Genomic DNA, 24,887 nt, shown 5'->3' on the forward strand with positions numbered 1-24,887 from the left:
GGGGGAGGGGAGCACTAAGCAGGTGGGCGTGGGGAGGGCACTGGGGAGTCAGAACCAATGGTGTGGGATTAGAGACCTCATGGTTTCACAGGACTGATGGCCACCACCAGATCTACTCTAACCAAACCTAACGTTTTCCTCAGACTGAGATCTTCCCTGAATTTATCAAAGCTATGCTGGTGTCTACTAAAAAACCAGGGCTCTCAAGTAAACAGAAACAAATCGTAATTTGAGGCCATGCTTTTCAATCTTGGAACATCAGTGTGTGTGTGTGTGTGTGTGTGTGTGTGTGTGTGCATGCACAAGGCATATGTGCACATGTGTGTTGTGTGTTCATGTGTGCATATGTATTACGTATGAAGCATATATATATTATGTGTGGTGTGTGTAGTATCTGAGCCATGACTCAACAACTTTATACCCCTTGGCTGAGTACTACCTAAGGATTTCTTGTGCTTTAGGGTGGCAAATGGCCTCTCTATGCTGTGAATCTAGAGCCTGCTATAGTGCGAGTCCCATACCTATGTCTTCGAAAACTCCTAGCTCCAATAGTTGAGCCGGGCTGTGTATTTCAGAGCAGATCTGACGTCAGCTCTGTCTTATGCACTGTGTTTGGTACCTTTATCTTCCTAACATCTAAGGAACTAGTTTTCCATTAATGTTGGAGGAGAAATTGATTTCTACTTTGCCATTTCTCAAGAGCATTTCCCACCCAAAGCTTAATTTTGTGGAAGTATTTGGCACTGTGCCAGTTTGGCTTTACCTCAGGCTCTATCATGTTTTTTCTTTATTTCTTCTTTTATTATGATAAAATATACGTCAACATGAAATTTCCCATTTTAGCCATTTTTAAGTGTACAATTCAGTGGCATTAAGTACATTCACAATGTTGTGCAATCATCTCTACTATTCATTTCCAGAACTTTTTTTTATCACCCCAAACAGAAACTTTGTCCTTATTAGACAATAATCATCCTTCTCCTCTCCCTGAAACCCTGGGTCACTTCTATTCTGCTTTCTGTCTCTGAACTGGACTGTCCTAGATTCTTCATATGAGTGGAATTATACAATATTTGTCCTTTTGTGTTTGTGTGTTTTTAACTTAGCATAATGTTTTTAGAGTTTATCCACATTGTAACATTACTTTTTAAGATCAAAAAATATTCCATTATATGTATATACTGCATTTTGTTTATACATCATCTGTTGATAGACATTTGGATTGATTCTATCTTTTGGTCAGTGTGAATAGTGCTGCTGGGAACAAGGCTGTATAAATATCTGAGTCCCTGATTTCAGTTCTGTAAGTGTATCCTTAGCCGTGGAATTGCATGATGTATTACTGGTTTTCTAGCATCATTTTTAAGGAATACCCTTGCTTAGGTCTGGTTGATCATTTCTGCTTTCCCATTATCTCAACAATTTGTAGTCAATGGAAAATGTCGCTCTTGGTTTACACATGAAATGATGGTTTCTCTAGGGCCTCAGGAGATGTGGGTCAGTTGACAGTTGTATTTTTTTTTTTTTTCTAACATCAGGGATGGCATCTTCCTGCCCCAGATGGGGTCCTGTAGCAGCTATGACTTACATGGTTTGGAAGTTTATTGGTATATAGTTTTAAAAAGCACTATTAAACACATTGAGTTGGGCTAGGAAAAAGTAATTTAGAAAGAATTCTATTTGTTGCTTTGAAGCAAATCAGAATGGTGTGGTGATTACATTGGGGGTCCTGTAGCCAGACTTCTGGGGGACTTTGGCAAGTTAGGAAAACGTGTGATGATTATGTTTCCACTTCTGTGACATGAGATAATAAGAGCTCCCATCTGAGGGTAGTTGGGAGGAGGCTTTGAGGAGCTGTATGCCAACAGAATCATGCATGGCTCAGGGTAGGTCTGAAGTGAATATCTGATCTCATGACTCTCTTCCTTTTAAGAGCAACCACCTGGCTCACCTGCACTTCTCCCTTCTTCCAATTTTCTCACCTCATATCAGACACCTATTTGCAAGCCAGGGCCCCATTTGTCCCCTGCATCTGCAGTCCCTTCAGACAGGGCTCTCAAACCATTGTGCCTCCAGATCTTTGTTAAAGAAATTGAGTTAATAATCATCCCTGAGGTCTTCCTTCCCCCCCCCCACCCCCCAACAACTTTTCTGCTAGGGTTTGGATTTTTTTTTTTTTTTGCCTCCCCAGTCCCTGTCTCTCAGCAGGGGGTCCTGGACTACCTTTTCATATCTGATGGTGGTGGTTGCCTCCCCACAGAGGCTGAGAGTGGGTCATAGCCTTTCCCACACCACATTATGGGGAAGATAAGGCCTTTGATTGGTGGGGTCCAAACCAGTACCCCTTCTCTTCATGTCCCAACATTAAGTTTTCCTACAGGCTTTTTTGCAGGAGTTAGAACTGCTACTTTTCTGGTCTTGACTCAGTATGTGTTCCTTATCCAAGGTAGTGGTAGAGGGCCAGCTGGGAGAGACCCACAGAGCAAAGTAAAAGAGAGCTTAGTGGGGAAACCACCTAAGCATTCATTGATGGATGAACATTGCTAGAGGTGGGGAGGTGGGGTGGGTGAAATAGGCAAAGGGGGTCAAAAGGTACAAATGTACAGTTATAACATAAATAAGTCTTGAGGGTGTATGTGCAGCATGGTGACTGTTGTTAACAACACCGTATTGCATATTTGAAAGCTGCTGTGAGAGGAAATTTAAAAAATTCACATCACAAGGAAAAAAAAGTGTAACTATGTGTGCTTATGGATGTTATTGTGGTGATCATTTCATAAGATTACACACATATCAAATCATTTTGTTGTACTCCTTAAACTAATACAATATCATGTGTCAATCATATCTCAATAAAAAAACTAGAAAAAGAAATTTATGCATAGCATAAGAGAAAGTATATACATAGTATATTTAGAAGAGATCAACTCTAGGCTACAATCAATATAGACTGATTTATAGCTCTACATAAAATACACATACTAAGTTTCTTACCGAAAGCATTAAGGTCAGAATAGTAACAATAGCTACTAACACTGAGTGTTATGTGCTCTGTGATGTTTCCAGCATGCAGTGTTTTCAGCATTTGGATTAGACTCATTTAATTAAGAAAGAGAGAGAGAGAGAGAGAGGGAGCGCACCCACGCCAGCCTAATGGTGCTGAGGAATTAAAACTTTATTTTTCCATAGGTCCAGACCTGGGTGATGACAATTGATGGGGCGGATACTGCAAGTTCTAGAAGACAGGAAGTGGGTGGGCCTTCAGGCTGGTCCTGGAGAACAGATAGGAGGAGCCACCCCGGGAAGTTTAGCGGCTTCCTGGACATCTCCACTGGCCAAGCGCTCGGAGACTGGGGTATCTGGAGAGAACACACTGGGCTGAGATGGTCCTTGGATTCTTCCTCTCAGAGCGCTTGTCTCGGCTTCAGGATCCCAGGTCAGCAGCCGCCCCCAGAGCCATGGCCACACCCGGATCCAGCATGGCTGCCCAGACTGCAGCCCACCACCACCGTCACAGGAGTCGGAGCTGTGGCGAGGGCCTCCATGGCGCCTACGGTGGTCCAGGCAGCAGCCGCCCCGGAGCTGGGGTCACAGCCGCCCCCGGAGACTGGAGCACAGCCGGGGGGGGGGGGGGGGGTGGTGCTGGGGGTGAGCACTGTGCTGAGATCTTGGCGGGGGGTACTTGGGAGGGGGCTGGCACTGCTGCTGGCTGTTCCCGCAGGACATCGCAGCTGGAGGGCAAGTAGACTGGGAAAATAAATAAATAAATAAATAAATAAATAATAAATAGTCAGTGCAAACTCTAGGCCAGTGTATCCTCTGGGTACAGTTTTATGAAGCCCCTGCTCCTAATACCAGCTGCTTCCTGAGCTCTGGACGTTCAGGAGGAGAATGGAAACCGACGTCGAGTTAACTGACCTAGGAAGACATTCCCCTCACTTTGCCCTCCTTCGAAAACAATGTTGATGTCTTCTTACTGGGCTCCAAGTCTGACTGGCTTTCTAGAAGCTTGGAGGCAGACACACCCAATGAGGTGATAACTCCTGAAGAATGTCTCTTGGCACGAGCACATCTTTCAGGATTAAGGATGGATGGGCTGCTGGGAGCTAGGGTGTGTGTGCATCACTGACCCTGATGCATCTCACAAAGATTCCTGGTTTACTGTCCCCAGCCCTTTCTTCTGCTGCCCTCCAAGATCTTCTCGCTGCCTCCACAGACATCTCTGCTTCCCTCTTTCCCACTAAGATCTGGGCTTGTCTTCCCAGCGCTCCTACCTGAGGGGACACTCATGGGATTCAGAAAAGATAGGATGAGGCTGTTGCTGAGGAGGCTGTGGATGAGGAGCCCAGGGCAGGAGCGCTTTCATCCAGTGTCATGTTGATGATGCAGGGCCCGAGCACGCTGCCACTTTCACAACCAAGGGAGGTGACTGCCGGAGTCCAGCTCCAGCAGGTCCAGGGGTTCCCGAAGAAAGAATGGCGTCGGTGAAAATAAAATAAAACTAAAATAAAAAACTGGAAAATAAAAAACTAAAATAAAAAAAACTAAAACTAAAATAAAAATGGACACAGACAACAGCAGTGTGTTGAACTGGCCTATTTATTGTAGCAAACGTGGCATTATATATGCTAGTGATTTCCTTGTAGCATACGTCATCTATGTTTTTCTAACATTACCTAATTTTGAAAATGTTCCTATGTGTAAACGACCTTTAAGAAATAACATGGTGATTTTCCCCTAACTTTCCCGCCTACCTTTTGATTATAGATTAATTTCTTACATTATTCCATTATGCATCTACGTTTATCTATAATCTACAAAGCACTTGCTTTGCTGTTCTTGTGAAAGGCCCTCCATTTCCTAACACCTCAAGTGGAACAGTTACAGGGACATGATCTCCTAACCACATGAGGCCAGAAGAACAATGTGTTTGCCTTGGTCCAAGGTGCCAGAAAGGGGCTGAAAAAACCTTAGAAACCCATGCCTCATACATTCTCAGAGAGACAATGCACTTAGTAACCAATGAACCATTCTGTAGCTAAACTGACTAGGTTCAGTCATCTTCTGGAATGCCTCCAGGGGCCAGGTGGGCCTAAGGGTTGAAGTCACCTGTGCCCAGAGATACACTCCTTAGTTGCCGGAGTGAGGCTTTCAAAATCCACATGTCTCTACTATACAGGCCCTCTTTGCTGGCAAAGGTACGAGGCTATCCTTCCTATAAGTAGAGGAGTCTCCTTAGGGGATGGCAAGGGCTAAACGTAAGGCTGCACAATTTCTTGCGGAACCTTATTTTCTTCCCTAATGGTTCTTTTCCCAGGGGGCCTGCCGAGGGCAATTCCCCAACAGACCATACCCCAAGTAGTTTTAAGGCCAAGTTACCTAAAAGTGGGAGTACAAGAAGCTTCACTGTCCGTGGGCTGCCCTGCAGTCACCAAGCAGTCCAAAGCCCGGGCCCTGCCACTCAGGCTGGGTAGCTCGGCTTCCAGCTGGTGACGGCCTTGCACCCTCATATCCTAGTCTCCGGCTGCTTCCTGCATGCTTGCCAAGATGTCTGGCAAGAGGGAACCAGGAACTCCTGATGACTGCTTCCCAGATGTGTTGGGGACCATTTCTTTTTCACTCATGTGTTCAGCTCAGATGCCTTCACTTCAGCTCTGCCCCTTGCATTTTTGCTGGGTAGAGATGCACATGGCACATTTCCTGACCTTTAGCATTTCAAGTTTAACTGGACAGACCTCAGAGAAGCAAACATGTCAGTGTGCTACCATGTGATTTGTCCTGTGATACAAATGTCTCCAAACAACTCTGTCTTTTGGACATCAGTTTTCAAGGGTACTGATTTTTTCAGATAAAACCGGCCCCTGACTTCTGGAGATGTTGGGTCACCTGAGAGCACTGGACCCTGGGAGTGACGCATGTTGGGAAATGGGTGGAGGATGGGATCAGGCCCCATCTGGGACAGGTGGGCCCCTCAGAGAATGGAGGGAGGGAGGATTATATAAATAAGCAGACAAAATATTAAGAGGACCTACAAAGTTGAGATCACAAGACTTAGTATGATAAAAATCCAATTTATCTATGTTAGTTTCCTGTGGGATGTAATAATATTGATAATGAAAAATGAAATTATCTACCAGCGTGAAATATTTAATGTAACTGATGGGAGTCATAAAGATGATTTGTTCAATATGTTGCTAATGATGGGCTGGATGATGGTGGTGACATTGTATGCATTACATTTCATAGAACAGATCTGATCATTTCTAATGTTTGTGTGTAGTTATGTTTAATAAAATTTGAGGGGCACCTGGGTGGCTCAGTCAGTTAATCATACTACTCTTGATTTCGGCTAAGGTCATGATCTCAAGGCTCACAAGATCCAGCCCTGTGTCAGGCTCTGGGCTGTCAGTGGGGTGATGCTTGGGATTCTCTCTCTCCCTCTCTGCCCCTCCCTCACTTGCACTCTCCCTCTTTCTCTCTCTCAAAATAAATAAATAAACTTAAAAAGATAAAATAAAATTTTAATCCTATTTCCCATTGAATTCTATCACAGTACTAAAGACAAATTCCCATTGATCTCATCTTGTAATTACTGCATTTTGCTATTTGTATCTAAAAGATTACATTTAGAACAACAGAACATTAATTATTAATATCTAATTTTAATAATTAATGTGTAACATTAAATTATGTGGCAATTATAAATAAAATATTTTTATGGTCAGTATATATGATTCTTTTCTGTACTTTATGGTTTTATTGCTTTTATATATAAAATTCTTTATAAGGGTATGCATTTTACAACTTAACCACTTTTGACCATGGGGATTCCATGGTTATTTTGAGATACCTGTAGGAGAATGAGTTGCACAACGAATGGTGGCTGGGGATGGAGGAAGGGGAAAAGGGTTGGAGCTGCCTTGGCCATCCTCTATGCTATTCTTCTGTCTCCAGAAGGAGTCTCTTGCTGAGGGGATATTTGTAGGCTTAGCCCTAGGGCTATATTAGAGTGTCCATTTCCATCACATTTCTGAGGACTGCACCAATTAATAATACATTGGAAGGAATTGCTCATGAAAGGTAAAATGAGTACTTTCTCATACCAGTCTGGGTGATAAAGCTAAAGAGGCTCATACAGTGCTGAAAATCTCACGGCTATTTCTTCCAGTTTCACTGGTGATGAAGGCCCCAAGAATGCCAGACAGGAAGAGGGCAATTCTAACTACGATATGTACCAGGGAATTCTGAACTTTCTAAAGAGTCCACCCTGGTCTCTGTTCTGTGGCTGTCGATGGAGACAGTCCTATCTTTCCTCTCAGAGGTCCTGTATTTTCCCTGAACCCCCTCCCTTTCCTAACTGCTACCATGAACCCTGATATGAAATGCCTTCTCCTTTAAGTCATTCATTCATTCTTGTATTCTTTTACTTAGTGAAATTCTGTTGAACATCATTAATATTCCTCATCCAAAGACCACCTGTACTGGAATATAACTATAGTAAAACAAAGTTGTGTTGGTTGGATTGTTGCAATAAAGGAGATAGTACACCATGCGGAAGACATTAAGGGGAGCTTGTTATAGGATTTGGACTTGTGTTAGGTAATTTTGGGGAAGGTTCAAGGTAGTGAAGTTTTGCTCTGGCTTGGGTACTGTCAGAAATCAGAAGCATTTCTATTATACGGTATCTTGATAATTTTTAACTAGAAGCAGGAGGAATGGGGCAAAGCTAAAGACGTAATTGGTTAAGAAGTAGCAATTCCTTAGTTGGCTGAGCAAAGGGGACGTTGGTCATTTTTGTGGCTTGGACAATGATCTTATTTTGTTGGTGCTCAGGGTCTTGTTTTTGCCTTGCTTCCTCATAATCTCAGACTTAGCTTGTCTGAGGTTGGAATACCATGAACTTGTTTGTATTTAACTGGCGAACACGTAACCTAGCTCCTAGATCTAAGGTAGCTTGTTGCCAACAATCTGGGACTGCTCTTTTCTCAGCAACAGTTATGGGTCCAGTGTCATGGCCAGTAGTGGGAATAGAACAGTGAAAATGGGAGGGGGTATGGTGTCTTTCTTCAGGGAGCATTCAGTATAGCCAATTGAACAAACATAGGAGTATTCATTACACCAATGATACATAGTACCCATACAGAAGTGAAGTGCTGTGGGGCACAGAAGCAAGCCTTGTCCTTAACACAGCAGCAGCCAGAATGCCATCCTCCCCCCACACTGTGGGTTGCAGCCCCGAGTTACTGGTGAAGGGGGGGATGGGTGGAAAGTAAGGGAGTGGGGTGGGATACTGGAGGAGAGAAGAGTGAGCAATTTGTGAAAAAGTAACACAAATCACATACTGTGAAGAGTTTCAAAGGGTTAAAGCTTCCTTGTAAATAACTGTTGATGGTCAGTTTTCCCTGTCCTTCATGAAACACCAATGGATGTCTGTTAGGCTCTTAGTCCCACCTCTGTCTGTCTTAGAAGGCTTCACACAAGACCCAGAGATGGAGCCCACTAATCTCACCTCCACTTTGATGAGTTGCTCCTGTATCTTATCCTTCCTTTTCCTCATGCGATCAGGTGCTCTGCAGGTCCCACATGCAGAGTGGCCATCCTGTGTTGACAGAGAACAGCTGTAAGCCTACTCACTTCCCCCAGAGTGCCAGGGCAACTCCCTGAGAATGTCTAATCCCAAGAGTCCCATCCTCAGAGCCTTAGATAAATTTCATGATTTAGTCATTACAATTGCTGTTATAGGAACATTTTATCAGGCAGTGTAGATCTCAGGTTTAGCTCCTTGGAGAGCATTTTGGACATTCCATATCAGCAGTCGAAGATGAATCAACAAATACAAAATCCTTCTTCTTTTGCTTATCTCACAGTTCCTTCTCCATTCTGTTCTGCCTCCTCCCACCCCATAACAAATATATTCCATGGCAAGCAGCTGAGTCATTCTTAAGAAAAATGGAAAGAGGTAGCCAGAAATTGCCACATACCTTCAGTATCAACTTGAAGGCATGTATCTCTAAGACTCTTATGTAGACCTCAGTTTCCCCTTACAGCTGATACTACTGCAGCCCCCAGAGCTTAGGCTCAGCAGGAAGAGACTGTAGGTGGGTATTGAGCAGGATAGTTGAGTAGGCACTTTGGGGGGACACTTGGGAGGGGCTTGATACTACTACTAGCTTTGCTTCCAGGACATGTTGGGGGAAGTTTAGCTGGACTCTATCTGGACAAAGTAAAAAGACAAAGAATTATATGTGATTTTATCAACTTAAAAATGATTCTATTTACTTCAGAGCTTCTGGTTCTGAACCCAGAGCTTAGGGAAAATTCCTGAGCAAAGAGGAGTAGGGAAATAGAAAGTAACTTGTGTTGAGGGATTCTGGTTCCAGAGGATTGATCAAATCTTGGAGCTCTTTCCCTGTTTTAGTTTGCAGGCAGAAAATGGGTGCTGGGATTGGGAAGGGGTGAGGGTGGAAAGTCCTACTTATGAGGCAACTTCTTACACTTTCCATCCCCAGGCCCTTTGTGGCAGGTGTCAAGAGTTTTGAGAAGAGAGAGAATCCAATAACCCCCAAGACTGTTCAAATACCTGTTCCTCAGTCTTCTTGTAGGTCTGCCTTCCTTGATTTTCATTAATTTATACATAAAAATTATTCATTCATTCTTTTTAAAAGATTTAAAAATCACATATATTGAGATAGTACACACTCTCCTGAGCAAAGGAGTTTCAAGAACAAAGAAGATGCTGTCCCCATCCTTAGGCTGGCAGCATAGTGAAGCTGAGAAGCAAGTAGTGAAATAAGCATGAGCCAACTGAGGGTGTTGTAATACACATGTGTGGGCAGTCCTCAGGCCTGAGGTCAGAGTTTTGGGGCATCAGTCCCCTGTTACTCTTCAGTGACTCTGAGTGAATGATGCCACCAGATGTCACCTCCTATCACTTGGGATGATTGATGATGAGTGGAGATGTAAAGCCTATAATCTGTCCATGCATAGAAATCCCAGGTAGGGCAACTAGGAGGAATTCAGGGAACCCAAGAGACCTCCAGGTATCCATCAGGAGAAAGAGATAATGCTGGTGTGGAGGGGAGAAGGGGGCCCGGGGACTGCTGAAGGCATCTAAGACCTTGGGGGCAGAAATATATGCTCATTAAGAGCCTTTTTTTTAAAAAAATGTTTATTTATTTTTGAGATAGAGAGAGACAGAGCATGAACGGGGGAGAGCCAGAGAGAGAGGGAGACACGGAATCAGAAGCAGGCTCCAGGCTCCTGTCAGCAAAGAGCCCAACGTGGGGCTCAAACTCACAGACCGTGAGATCATGACCTGAGCTGAAGTTGGAAGCTCAACAGACTGAGCCCCCCAGGTGTCCCTAAGAGCATTTATTTTGGAGAGAGACACTGCCAGTTTTGAATCCCTCCCTTCTCTTCATAGCAGTGTTAAGGCAGGAGCATCAGAGGAAAGAAAAACTATTTATAAAGAGGTATGATGAACCAGAGCTGTTACAGGTAAATCTAGAGATGGGGATAAGAAATTGACAAGGGCTGAGGTGACAAGTCTTGCAAATTAACACACATTTAAGGACCATTTTGTCAGTCTCTTAGTGACTATAGCATTGATTATAAGAGAGCCAGGAGTAGTAACTCAGAGAAGAGGATGTTTCAAATTGGCCAGGGTGGCTAAGAGTTTAGACCATAAATGAATGATAATTGATGGGTGTGACAATAATGAGGCAGATAATGGTGATAATTGTGAATACCTGACGTAAAGTGGACAAAGGTTGTGGAAAGTTGTAGTCACCTGAGCTGTGTAGTATTTTTCTCATTGAATTTACTGTAATGATAGATATATTATTTCACCCTGAATCATAAGTTAAAAATCCTGAAGAATGGGACAAATCATTTACATTTCAGTATATCTTACAATGACAGATTTTGATAAAACACTACTACATATTAAGTATATCTGATTATCCTGATGCAGGAGAGGCCATTAGTGTGGACATCCTGTTTTAGATGCTCCCATATTTTGTAGCCAAGTAGGAAACTGAAGCACTTTCAAGATTCTTGTATCAGTGTAGGTTTTTACTGAGATTTGGAGACTGAATAAGAAAAAGTGGGAAAGAAACAAGGCCAACTTTCAAACAGACATTTCTCCATTGTTACCAGCACTATATCCCCTTGCCTTACTTTGCTCTTACCTTTGGTGTGGAAGCAAGCAGACATTAGATTTTTTTTTTGTCACCACCCAACTAACAATATCCAATTCTCGAAATTTTGCCTGTGAGTGTCTTCACTGGGTTTAGCAACCTTTTACTAGTGTCTATCCAATGTTCAAGTGTGAGAAGCCAACTGAATCTATATTCAGCCACCTTTGTCTAAATATGCTGCCTTGCAAGGAAATCAGAAGATTCCTCCAACAGACCCACTGGAATGTAAACTTCTTGAGAGGAGGGGTTTTTGTCTGTCCCTTTCCTCACTGATTCAAGTACCTAGACTGATGCCACATAAATATGTGTTGAATGAATGAATGCTTGAACAAATGGCTATGGGGTTGGTCTGGGAAGTTGTCTCTCTACAACTATTGAGAACTCACTTGTCAGGGACAGCTTTTAGTGATGGAATCATAACAGAAAACTCCTGGCTTCTGTCTCAAATCTAAATTTTATTGGTTGATTCTGGTTCCACTTCTCCACACCTCTAAGTTCACCAAGAGGAGTTCTAGTGGCACATAACGAGCACTGCTAAGTCTCTGAACCTGTCTCTAGAGATCCCTGGTAGATGACACTCAAAGTTGATGTCAGCCAGAACTGAGGCCACAGCAGCCCCCATGGCAGGGTTGCTAGCAGGAAACTGGCAACAGGCTGGGCATGGAGGTAGACACTCTGGGGACATTGAGAGGCTGGCATTGCTGCTGGTTTTGCTAGCAGGGCATCTCAGCAGGATCAAGGACCCTGGAGAGAATAAAGTAAAAGCAGGGTGTTGAAAAAGTCTCTGGCCAATGTCTCTTCTCTGATGGGTTCCATGTTCTACTTGTGAACTAAGGAATATGGAAAAGCGAAGAAAATGTATTTGGAGTTAATTCAGCCTGGAGAGATGTTTTTTTTCCTCTTTAACCTCCTTCTATAAAAGAACACTGACTCTTTTCTAATTTGGCTCCCATGGTGTCTTGTCTCCATGTAATCATGGAGAAGAACAAACCCTTTTGGGTAAAGTTTCCTCCAGGATGTCTGGTGGGATGAGTTTATGTCTCAGAACATGTTTAGGAAGAGGATGGGTCTATAAACACCCATGGCATTTGCAAGTCACAGAAGCACTGAAATATCCCATAAACCTGCTCATTAACCCCTCACTATTCCTGCTGTCTCCATTCTGGACCCCCTTCTTCCCTCTCCTCTGATAGAGACCTGGGCCTGTCTTCCTAAGTATCCTTGTTCAGGTCCTGCCCTAGCTGGACATTCAGCTGGTTGAGTGAAAGACAGAGAAAGTTGATTCTAAGTAGGCTGTGGGACTGAGTTGTCCAGGACAAGAGCTCTTGGGTTAGTGTATTGTTGGGGAGGTTGGCAACACCAAAGTCTCCCAGCCCAGCTCCAGGTGCAAGATGATATGTTTGACCAAAAAGAGTTAGGCAACCTTCCACTCATGCCTGTAGACATACTTAACAGAGGCCATGCCCCACGTTCACACTTTGCAATGGGATGTAGACTTGAGGGTGATGCATAACCTGGACAGATAGATAAATAAGGAGTCTGTTCCTTTGTTCTAAGTGCTGTAATGTAAACAAATAACTACAAAGTCCATTGTTCTTTGTGTGACCTCTATTTTTCCTGCATGTTCTCTGGAGAAATTGGACACCTATATGTTATCAGCACTTGCTCTTGGGGGTGGTGACTGAGCTGATGGCCTGGATGTTTTGGATGAGCTGTGTGTGGAAAATGGATAGAGGGTGAAGCTAGAGGAAGTGGGGCTCCTGAGAAGAACTTCCTGACACCCAGGAAGTAGCATGGATTCCTTGGGCAGGGAGGAGTGGAACCACATCAGTGCTTGATTGGAGGGTAAATATAGAGAAGGAAACTACAATTGCTGAAGTGACAGAGTCACAATTAGCACATTACAAAGGGTGTGACCTTTCTACCAAATCCCAGAGAATATGTGCTCTTCATTCAAATACCATAAACATACAGTCACGAGTGGTTCATCTGCTTGAACTAATTAAGGGAGGTCTGCAAAGGTAAATAATGACAGATGGGTTTCATGGAAGTAGTTTTGTTGAGTGTGTTGCTGCTTATGAGGTCTGTGTGGTATTAGGCGCATTTCATGTAACAGAATCAGCCTCGAGGTGTCCATGTTTTATGTATGATCCATTGATGCAAACTGAATGCTATTTCCCCTGTGAATTTCATTTTAATTTTAGAGATGAATTCCCCAACCAATGAATTTCTAATATTAGAATAAATATATTTTTCTATGTTTTTTTAATATAAATCAGAGTCAGTATTAGAACCAAGCTTTATCCATATTTAAATTAAATTATGATATTCAATGCCTATTAAATACGTTAATTACAAGGGGGTGCAATTTTCATCTACACATTCTGCCTGGCACTTGAGAATAGAGCAATGCTGTGACTTACTTCAAGTTGCCTGTGGGAGCGTAAATGCACTGGGTCACAGGGAAGAAGGGTGGTCCTGGATATGGGTGGGGGAGGGGAGGGTGTGGGCCTTTACGTCCCCACCAATCTTGTCCTGCCTCCGGTGTGTGGTCCTTGTCTCTTGCTGGGGGGTAATTTCAGAATCATTCCCAGAACAATGATTGAGTGGCCATTTTGCTCATATCATTGAGGGTTCTTTGAGTATATCCTGCACTGGAAAGAGGCACTTAAAGAAGATGGAATGAGCACTTTTTCATGGTAGCTGTAGTAGAGTGGCCATTTTTGCTTCTTGGGGGATAAGTTCTAAAGTTTCTGAACACCCTGGAACTGTGAATATGGAGCTTTCTCTCTTCATAAAATGCGGTGATGTTTGTGGGTCTTTCTGAAGCTCCACCCCAGATTGCATGGCTTGGGAGGTTCCATGTGCATCCTGGTGGTGGTGTTCATCAATCCCCTCCATGAGGAGTTCTGCCTTCTCAGTTCTTCCATTTCTCACCAGAGTGGGAGCTCCACAGGCCCTAAGGCTGAACATGTGTCGTGTGATGACATGACTGGGACACCGCAGGCTGTCCACTTGCTTGCAAGCATGAGGGGGACTCTCTGAGGGTCATTTCTACCAGGAATGTCATCCTTAGAGCTCTGGATTCCTGGAGTAGAACCCAGTGTGGCTGGATAAATTCTAGATGTTTCCATGGTTTGGTAGTGCTGATGGGATGATGGCATTAGGTGGGGGAGCAGTTTAGGTCTGGCTCCTTGGAGTGCATTTTTATCAGGCCACATACTTTATAAATACATGATGAATCAAACAATGAAAAACTATTCTCCATTTATTGAAAAACACAGCCCCTTCTGAGCTTAGGACCCTCCTGCAACCAAAACTTCAGCAAGGCCATGATAAACAGCTGAGTCATTCTTAGGAAAATGTCTGCCACCTGTTCTTCTAATTTAAAGACATTTTCCTTTTTTTTCTTTTTTTTAAAGTTTATTTATTTTTGAAAGGAAGAGAGAGCACTAGCAGAGGAAAGGCAGAGAGAGAAACAGAGAGAGAGAGAGAGAGAGAGAGAGAGAGAGAGAGAATGAGAATTCCAAGCAGGCTCAGAACTGTCAGCACAGGTCTTGATGTGGGGCTCGATCTCGAGAACTGTGAGATCATGACCTGAGCTGAAATCAAAAGTCAGATGCTTAACTGACTGAGCCACCCAGGCACCCCAAGACATTTTCCCTTCTATTCTCTTCTGAATCCTAACCTCCCCTCAGATAATGTTTTTGCATTTTGAGATATATAGCACTTATATATGACCATGGAGAATGTTCCAGAATGATCCAAGACTTAGAAGGTATTTGGGTTTTTTTGCTATGTCAGAGTTTGGCTAAAGTGCCAGACCCAGAAACAAAAGGATCTATACATAGTCATCATTGAAAGAAAGACTAGAGAGTCTCAGACTCATTCCCCCCAGAATTTGTTCAGAAGATGCAGAGCTGTCCTGGCCCCTGCAGTTGCCCCACCAGCCTGGTCCAGGATGCATACCAGAGAGATGACAACTGCATCATGTTCTTCAGCTGTGGTTTTCCATCCAACAGAGGGGCAGGACTGTGCTGGGGAGGGGAGCATTTGATGTAGGGATTTTATGTAGAAGGCAGTGACTAAACGAAAGTAAAACTGTTTTCCTCTCAGAATTCACTGAGTTTAGATTGTTCTATAAAGCAAGTAGAAGGCCTTCTGATGATCTCTTTCCCAAAGTTTCTCTGAGGTCTCTCTCCCTTTCTACTATCAACTCATCAGTAACATAATCCCAAGGCTTGGGCCATGTTCCCTGAGCTGCATTCAGGACAGTGTTCCTTCTTGGTATTCTTAATCATTACTCCAAGAAAACAGTGCTTCAGGGACAAAGATCCTGTGAAACGCTGCATAAGATATCAATCCTGAGAAGCTTTATGTCCTCAAACTTCACCTTGTCCCAGACCTCCACTCCTATGGCCACCTGCAGGTGATCAGGATTTCATCTCCTCCCTTCCAGAACATTACTCCAGGCTCCAGCCTTCCCTGCGTGTTCATTTGGGGATCTGGGAGTGCTGATGAGTGAGTGAAATCACTGAACAGAGAGGGAGGGGGTTTTAGGTGCCCAGGATGGTAGAGGGAGGGCAGGTGGATGGAGTAGAAGGGAAGAGTCATTCACTCACAAAGGCACACACCTTTATCCCAGAAGGGGGAGCCATGTAGTTATAGAGGAAGATGGGCTTTGAAGATCAAAGAAGATTAGGTCCCTGGAGAAGCTTAGAACCTTTGATGAGGACTTCTTAGAAAATCAAGTCCCCTGAGATGGAGGTTTAGAGGGTATGAGCAGCCGTGTGCTACTCACCTGCTATTTTCAGAATAGCCTGGAATCTCTCTGCCTCACCTCCTGCCAGATGCTTCCTTTGTATCTTGACTCCAGTTTTTCACCTGCCTTGCATTTTCTCACAACTTCTTGCACATCCTTATGGTGTGTAGGAGGATGGACACACCAAGGACCTGAAGAACATGTGCCTGTGCTGTGAGCAGAAGGGACATTTAATGATGGATCCTGGGTTCTCAGCATCCTCCGATGCCCTGACCGAGGCACAGGCATCACAGGGAAGGGAGGAGCCCTCAGTGCTACTCCTTGTGGGCTTCTTTGCCTGATGATTGGGAGGAAAAGGGGAAAGGGAGCAGGAGGTTTTCTGATGGGAAGGATTCAGGAGTCCCCAAATTGTTTAAATTCCTGCTTTTTAAACTTTCTGTGAGTCTGTCATGTCTTATTTTTCTCTTACTCGTGCTCTCCTTCTTTCTATCCTTTCTCCCCCCCTTCCTCCTTCTTTAACATGTGTTGAGCTGATTCATCTCCTTGTGATCTCCATCCTTGGATCCTCCATATCTTCCAAGATAGGTGCCCGGAGTTTTCCTGTGAGGAAAGTCACAGGACTCTTCAAATACCAGTGACTCATTTCCTGTAAGCTTGCCATTTTATTTTCCCATCCATCCATTTATCCATCCATCCATCCACTCAGTTATTCACACAGAATGTGTTGCCTTGGGGCGCCTGGGTGGCTCAGTCAGTTAAGTGTCTGACTTCAGCTCAAGTAGTGATCTCATGGTAAGTGAGTTCGAGCCCCATGTGGGGCTCTGTGCTGACAGCTCAGAGCCTGAAGCCCACTTCAGATTCTGTGTCTCCCTCTCTCTCTCTGACCCTCCCCTGTGCACGTCTGTCTGTCTGTCTCTCTCTCAAAAATAAATAAACATTAAGAAAAATTAAAAAAAAAAGAATGTGTTGCCTTGATACAGCGGCCCACCAAGCATTCTGCTGTACCCAAGGAGATTCAGAAGTGAATAAGATCTGGACACTGTTCTTAAGTAACTAACACACTGTGTGAGCAGGGTAGATGGACAAGTAATAAAATAAGCTTGATCCAAGGGTTAGTGCTGTCATATATGTGTGTGGGGAGTCCTCAGGTCTCAGGACAGAGCCTTTGGGTGTCAGACCCCTTTGTCTGCAGTGACCCTGAGCAGTAGAATGTGTCCAGATGGCATCACCTGCTATCATTTGGGCCTGTAGGTGGGATGAGGCCCCTGGCCTGTAAGAGCAGTACTTGGACAAGCAGCAGGAGCAGGGGTGTAGTTCCTTGCTCTGTCCATGCATAGTCAGCCCAGATGGCAGTTCCAAGAGGAACTCACAGAACCCAGGAGTCCTCACGAGGAGGAAGAGCTAACACTGGTACTGACAGTGAGTGTAGTTGAGGGGACAGTGGAGGATCTAAGACAAGGTGGAGGCCATGATAATGGGCTTTTTAAGCATTCATTTGGAGTCAGGCATTCCTGCGTTGGAATTCCTTCTTCTCCAGTTAACAGCCAGCACCTGGTAAAGAAAACTCTGAAAGGTGATAGAGGCACAACAGACCAAAGATGCAAGGAATGAAATCAGAGACAGAGACAAGAAATTTACAGAAGCTGCAGTGACAAAGTTTGCAAATTGAGATACATGTGAGGACCATTGTATCAGTATCTCTGTGACTGTGCTATTTATCCTAAGAGCTCCAGGGATAGTTCAGGGGAAGGAGTGATTCAAGTTGGCTGGGGTGGCTAAGGGAGGTTAGCTGAGCTATGAATCATGCTTAGTGGGCATGGTGACGGTGAGGGTGATAAGGATGAGGCTCGTGAACAATTTGGGAAATTACGATTACGTAAGCCATGCGGAATTTCTCCATTGAATTTTGTTATAACATTAGAGATGCATTGCCTTCTGAAACATCACATTTAAGAAAGGAAAAGATCTTTTTAAAAAATGTTTATTTATTTTTGAGAGAAGGAGAGACAGAGCCCAAGTTGGGGAGGGGCAGAGAGAGAAGGAGACACAGAATCCGAAGCAGGCTCCAGGCTCTGAGCTGTCTGCACAGATCCCCATGCAGGGCTTGAACTCATGAACCATGAGATCATGACCTGAGCCAAAGTCAGATGCTCAACTGACTGAGCCACCCAGGTGCCCTGAAAAAGATCTTTTAAGTCACAAATATTAATTATAGTGGTTATGAAGAATTATTGTTTTTTATAAACATTGATGATGGGGCGCCTGGGTGGCGCAGTCGGTTAAGCGTCCGACTTCAGCCAGGTCACGATCTCGCGGTCCGTGAGTTCGAGCCCCGCGTCGGGCTCTGGGCTGATGGCTCAGAGCCTGGAGCCTGTTTCCGATTCTGTGTCTCCCTCTCTCTCTGCCCCTCCCCCGTTCATGCTCTGTCTCTCTCTGTCCCAAAAATAAATAAAAAAAATAAATAAATAAATAAAAAAAAAACAAAACATTGATGAAAATGATTTGTCCGGTTATCCTGTTACATTAAACCTAGAGGATAGCTGTCCCTTTTTAGGTGACCAAATAAATGATATTCATGGGAGAAAAGGAGAACCGGAGCAGATGGTTTTCCAGCGGGGCTGCGGAGAGACGGAGGGGAGGACACAGGGACAGAGGCTGCTTGTGCACCAGCATGGTCCCATTAATATTAACAACACGTGCCCTCTTCTTTCTTGGCTGTTGTCTTTTGATGTGGTAGCTAGCAGATATTCACATCCTTTTTGGTCTCCACCAAAGCCACTATCTCAAAGCCCAGGCTGGATGTCTTCTCTAGGTTTATTAGACCAGCCTCAGTGTCCCAGAAGGTAAATGGCCAACTGAATAGAGTGCCACTGTGTTTCATTCTGCGTCGTGTAATATCGGGGACTGTCACCCACACACCTATTTGAATGTCAGTGCCTGAGAGAAGAAACTTGTTCTGATTCTCTGCTGTATCCCTAATGCCTAGAACTGAGCACATAGATGCTCAATAAAAATGCAGTGAGTGAATAAGTGGGTCCAGGGCTAGGACGTGGTGTCACCCTGCTCAGGTTTGGGGAATCTACTTTCCTCCATTGCTGGGAACTCCCCGTTGGGACTTCATTTGAAAGATTTGTTTTGCCATTTCTAGTTTCCCAAGATCTCTCCAGTGTCCCAGCAGGCAGCTCTGTGGGTTAACCCTGATCCCTTTCCACTTAGATTGGATTCAACCAGAGGGATAGCTGTCAGTTCTTGAGAGTGGCAGTGAGGGGCACTTCTGAGCCTCCAAGGCTGCTTCCCAGGCCCTGCCAGCCAGTGTGCTCGCATTCTCCAGGTTTGCCACTGTAGGCATTCATGGAGCTGAGGGTCTAATAAATGTTTGCTCCTGAAATTACATACATTTATAATCCCAGCAGCACTACTCATTTTCTCCCTTTTTCTTGTTCTTAAAGTTTAAATGTCACACACTCCTACCATCTCATTGATGGAACTTCCCGCCACATCACTCCCTCCAGACCTTATTAATTTAAACACTTCTCTCCTTTCCATCTCTCTTCCTGCACTTCACAGACCCTTAGTTTAACTTTCCTTCTGGAGGCTTCTGTCTCCTTCCTCCATCTTTTCATTCAGCTCTTCCTCTGCGTATTTTGTTCATTTGCCTCCCGATTCCTTGTTTCTTAATTAGGACACAGAAATAGTTTATCAAAATAAATCCAAGTACCTTATCACACATGGCAATTTCCGGATTGGATCGACACTCAGATTTCACAGGAAAAATCTGTCCCTTTACTGAGAGTTGCAGGGCTTCAAATAAATACACCCCTCATCCTCTGTCTCCATCAGGCCTAAAACCTCTCCATTTCCCTTCTAAGTGTGGGGCGGAGAACTGATCTGCTCTTATTCCTGATCCAGAGTGAAGATTCTGTCCACAGAGCTGGGTAGTGTTGGCAAAAGAACTGAGGGTAGGGGCAGAGTGGAATGACACAGGAATCACCCAGGGTAACAGGAACAGAACATTTATTTTTTCATGACCTCAGGCACAGGTGCTGACAATCACTGGCAGGTGCAGCAGGGAAGGGGCTGTGCCATCCTGGACCAGGCAGGGAGAGCTGGGACCCTCCCCAGGGACAACCCCAGCTCAGCCTGAGCAAGAGAAAATGGGGGGTGCAGGAAAGGCTGCGTCCTCATGGGGTGGGAAGGATGGCTTTTTCTGACCTTTTGGATTCCCATTTCCTCTAGGAGCTCTTGTCTCAGCATCAGGATCCCAAGTCAGCAACCACCCACAGAGCCATGGCCACACCCGGAGCCCCCGGACTGCAGCCCACTGCCACCATCACAGGAGCTGGAACTGTGGCGCCGGCATCCATGGGATCCGTGGCACCCACGGTGGCTCAGGCAGCAGCCCCCCCACCCCCTGGAGCTGGGGTCACAGCTGCCCCCGGAGCCTGGAGGACAGCTGGTGGGGGCTGGGGGCAAGCACTGTGCTGGGCTCTTCGGGGGGCACTTGGGCGATGGGGGGCACTTGGAAGGAGGCTGGCACTGCTGCTGGCTCTGCTGGCAGGACATCGCGGCAGGAGGTTGATCTGGAACAAATAAAAGAAACATTTGTTTATGTGAACACAGAAGCTTCAGACAAAAGTCCCTTCCCTCTGGGTTTTGTCAAACACTTGTCCCCATGACCAAGCTGCTTCCTAAGCCAAGCTGTGTGGGACGGACATGGGGACACGGAGTGGACACGCACACTTAGATACCAGATGGGTCTGTGTGCACCCCTGACCACCTACTCAGAACAAGAATGGAAGGAATCCTGAAGACCTGAGGCTTTGAGGGTTCACAGCCCCCTGACAGGTGCCTCAGTGGCTCTTTCCTCACCACCACCCCCTCCCCCACTGCTGCCCCTGTCTGGGTCCCCTCCTGCTGGTTCTGATCACATCTGGGCTTGTCTTCCCAAAGCTCCCAGCTGAGGGGACACTCACCAGATACAGAGGAGGCAAGATGAGGCTGTTCCTGAAGATGCTGTGGGTGAGGAGCTCAGGGCAGGAGCACTTTTATCCTGTGGCTGGGTTTGTCATGCAGGCCGGAGCCCTCTGCTCCTTTTACAACCAGGGGAGGGGACAGCCTGGCATGGTTCCTAGTTGTCTGCCTCCAGTGTCTTCCTGGGCATGACCCTAAAATTCTTCTAAGGTAGAACCAGCATGTCCTGGGACTACCAAATTACTTCCCACTTTAGTCTGCTTTGGACCAGCTGCTGTGCCCTTATTCAGTCCTTCACTTCCATGCTTTGGCATAGGCTCTGTCCCTTTTTAGTACATGCAACACTAATGATACAGAGAGATAATACAGTTTCTTCCCTTAAGTACCTCACAGATCATGGACAATCACATGGAAAAGCAAATATATTGCATATGATAACATAAATGCTAAACAGAAGTGTTTCTTAAGACCTCAAGCCTAAGATCCCAGGTTTTGGAGGTCAGTCCCCCATTGCACCAGAAGGGTGATGGAGACTTCAGATGTTTTCTGGAGGTGACAGCTGAACAAGGTCATTGTCCTGTGAGGGTGTGATGGGTAGGGTAAGATATGGAGGTTGGGAGCCAGTTCATGTCTAAGAGAGAAAGTTTCCTAGGGGGACCTCCTGGTTCCCATATGGTAGTAGGGAGAACAGCATAAAAGTTAGAGTGGAGAAGGGACCAATGACTTTTGATGGGACAAGATTCACAACTGATATTATTAGGAAGAAGGGGGAAGAGGGAAATTGGGAGGATGAGAAGTAGGAGCAGGAGGGAGAGGAGGAGAAGTAAAGAATAGATCCACCTCTTCATTGTTGTTCCATGTGTCCACATCTCTCAGACTGTGGGATATATACTATTGATTCTAACACTGTAGAAGGTGATAGAAGATAGTGGCCCATGTGCTTGGAGGAACTAAGGAAAAACTATGCAAATGATGATAATGAATCATTTTGCAAACATGGTTGGTAATTGTGAGGTTGATGGTGGTGGAGGTGGTATGTGGGCCTTGCTTGATAGCATAAACCTCATAATGGCTAAGCTTTATGTAAACTGAATACTATCTTTCCATTTCTTAAAGATTCATTTTATTTGTAGAGAAAAAGAGAGCACCGAGCAGGGGAGAGGAGCCGAGAGAGAGGGAGAAAGAGAGAGAGAGAGAGAGGGAGAATATCTCAAGCAGGTTCCATGCTCAGTGCAGAGCCCGACATGGGGCTCAATCCCATGACCCTGGGATCATGACCTGAGCCAGATGCACAATTGACTGAACCACCCAGGCGCCCTTATTGTCCATTTGATTTAATTGTGATATTACACATATATTCCTCAACAAATTTTATCTCAAATATGATAATAAAATGTATTACATGATATATAACAAAAATAAAATTATCATTGAGACTTCAACATTCACATATTTAAATTAAATTAAATTAAATTAAATTTCATTATAGCAAATGTAATATATTACATTTTGATTTGTTGTTAGCTTAAATACCCATTTGTAGATACTAAATTCATAGGCTATAGTTTTCTTTTTCTCTCCAATCCACAACTTACTCATTCTGAATCAGTGATTCCTAAAGTTCTTTGAAGATCCATGTGGGAGCCTGGATGGTCCTGGGGTACAGAGCTGGGTGCTGGCAGTGGGGAGGGGAAAGCAGGGCACAATTGCTGTCCTCTCTGCTTCAAAGGAGATCCCAATTTGCCTCTGGGTATGATTTCACACAAGCATACAGTTAGGACAACAAACAACAAAGTATTTACATTTGTAATAACTGAACCCTAAGGCTAAATGTAGGTGTTACAGGGTAAACTGAAGTGGAACTGTCTCAGGGTTCCAGACCCGCTGCAGAGGGAATTAGTATTTTCCATGTCGTGTGGTTCTCTAGAAATTTGCACAGAGGCTATGCTTAATCCCAGCGATGTGGAAATTGAGTTGCTATGGGGCTGCACTTTTGGTGTAACAGGTGTCCCCAATCAATGTGACCCAAGCCACTCTAAAACTTGTCAGCAAAGTGCTTCTGTTCCTCAAGAATGGACTTGAAGATGGCTTCTTTCCAGTCCCATGCCTGAATCCCTGCCTTAGTGCCTTGTTTCCATATCCTCAGATATCCCTCCTTTCCTTTCTCCAGATGAGCTACTTAATCTGGAAACTGCCCACCTCAGGGTCCACACTTTCCTTCTCAGAACAGAGTCCTCAGTCCAAACTCACAGAACACTTGAGCCCACAGCCCAGAGCCTGGGGAGGCTGCATTGAGCTGCAGTATGAGGATGTCTTAGCAGCCCTGACATTGTAAGGAACCTGGGGTCACACACGGAGAAGACACTCACCTGGTTTTATGAGAGGATTTTATGACCTCATAACCTGTGTGTTAACTCTGGAGCAGGAAGTACTTAATCTGAGGTCCAGCTCCAGGATAATCTTCCCAAGACAGACATATTAGTAATAACAGAATAAACAAAGAAACAAACAAGGATCAGCCCTTTTCCATGGCAATTAATGACTGATGCTGTGAAAGAGGAAGATGAGATGAGTAAGCCCAAAAGCAGTATTCTGGGAAGATATTTACTTCTGGAGTTTCACTCAGCTCTGTTATTATCAGATCTCAGGTGCACAGATATGGATTGACATCTTGGTTTGTAATATATGTTCATCATCAGTCCATGCAAGTTTCTCTTAATGAATTTGTCTATCTATCTATCAATCATCTATCTATCCTATCATCATTTAAATAGCAAAAATGCCAAAATCCACCCCCCACATGAAAATGAGGACGTAATCACCATTCTGAGTCTTGTATTTACTATTCTTTGCTTCCCTTCTGGCGTATTTTTATCATATTTACATGTATTCCTCAAAAATATTAAAATTTTTTTCTCTATTTTTAAGTCAGATTTTTTGAGGTATTTATTTTACACAGAGAAAAAAATCATCCATTTAGGTACACAATTCTGTGAGCTTTGACTAACACAGCCATGTAAAAAAGCAACGAAAAGTTCCATCACCCCAAAACATTCCCTCGTGACCCTATATAGTGAACCCCTCCTCCATGCAGTCCTTGGCAACCACTGATCTGCTTTCAGTCCTTATAGTTTTGCCTTTTTCACAATGCTGTGTAATTGCAATTACATGATATGTAGCATTTAAAGTCTAGCTTCTTTCACCTAGAATAGTGCATTTGAAATTCATCTGTATTGTTTTATGTAATAGTACTTCATTCCTTTTTCTTTGTTAAGTAGCTTTATATTGTGTAAATGTATCTTAGTATTATGTTCTTAATGTTTATTTATTTTTGAGAGAGACAGAGAGAGAGAGAGAGAGAGAGAGAGAGAGAGAGAGAGAGAATGCACAGGGGAGGGGCAGAGAGAGAGGGAAACACAGAATCTGAAGCAGGCTCCAGGCTCTGAGCTGTCAGCACAGAGCCCAACATGGGGCTCAAACTCATGAACCATGAAATCATGAGCTGAGCCAAAGCCAGATGCTTAACTGAGCCACCCGGCTGCCCCAAATGTACAGATTATTTTTTAATCTATTTTCCAGTTGAAGGACACTGGGGTTGCTACCAGTTCAGGGAAATTCTTAATAAAGTCACCATAAATACTGACTTACAAGTTTTTCTGTAAATATAAAATTTATTTCTCATGGTTAAATATCTAAGAATAGAGTTTCTGGGGCAAATTATAAGGGTATGTTTCATTTTTTAAGAAACTGGCAAACTATTTTCCAAAGTGGTTGTACAATTTTGTATTCCTACCGGCAATGATTAAGTGAACTAAGTGCTCCACATATCTGATAGTACTTGGTATTATCAGTTATTTATTTTTTTTATTTTAGCCATTCTAATGTATGTAGAGTGGTATCTCATTTTGCTCTTAATATTTATTTCCCTAATGACTAATAATGTTAAGGGTCTTTTC

At 44.2% G+C, this 24,887-nt stretch overlaps 1 long non-coding RNA gene across 1 annotated transcript; it reads right to left on the reverse strand.

The window, feature by feature from the left end:
• Nucleotides 1–3,157: 3,157 nt before the first annotated feature.
• On the reverse strand, nucleotides 3,158–4,761 carry LOC147578362 (uncharacterized). The gene is made up of 2 exons (XR_015254249.1): nucleotides 4,275–4,761; nucleotides 3,158–3,747 (listed from the first exon to the last, which is right to left on the reverse strand). It is a non-coding gene; the product is annotated as an uncharacterized LOC147578362 (long non-coding RNA).
• Between the last annotated feature and the right edge of the window lie 20,126 nt (nucleotides 4,762–24,887).

This window comes from Puma concolor, chromosome C1, assembly GCF_028749965.1.
Source record: "Puma concolor isolate L17-30 chromosome C1, mPumCon1.1.hap2, whole genome shotgun sequence".
Lineage (NCBI taxonomy): Eukaryota > Metazoa > Chordata > Mammalia > Carnivora > Felidae > Puma > Puma concolor.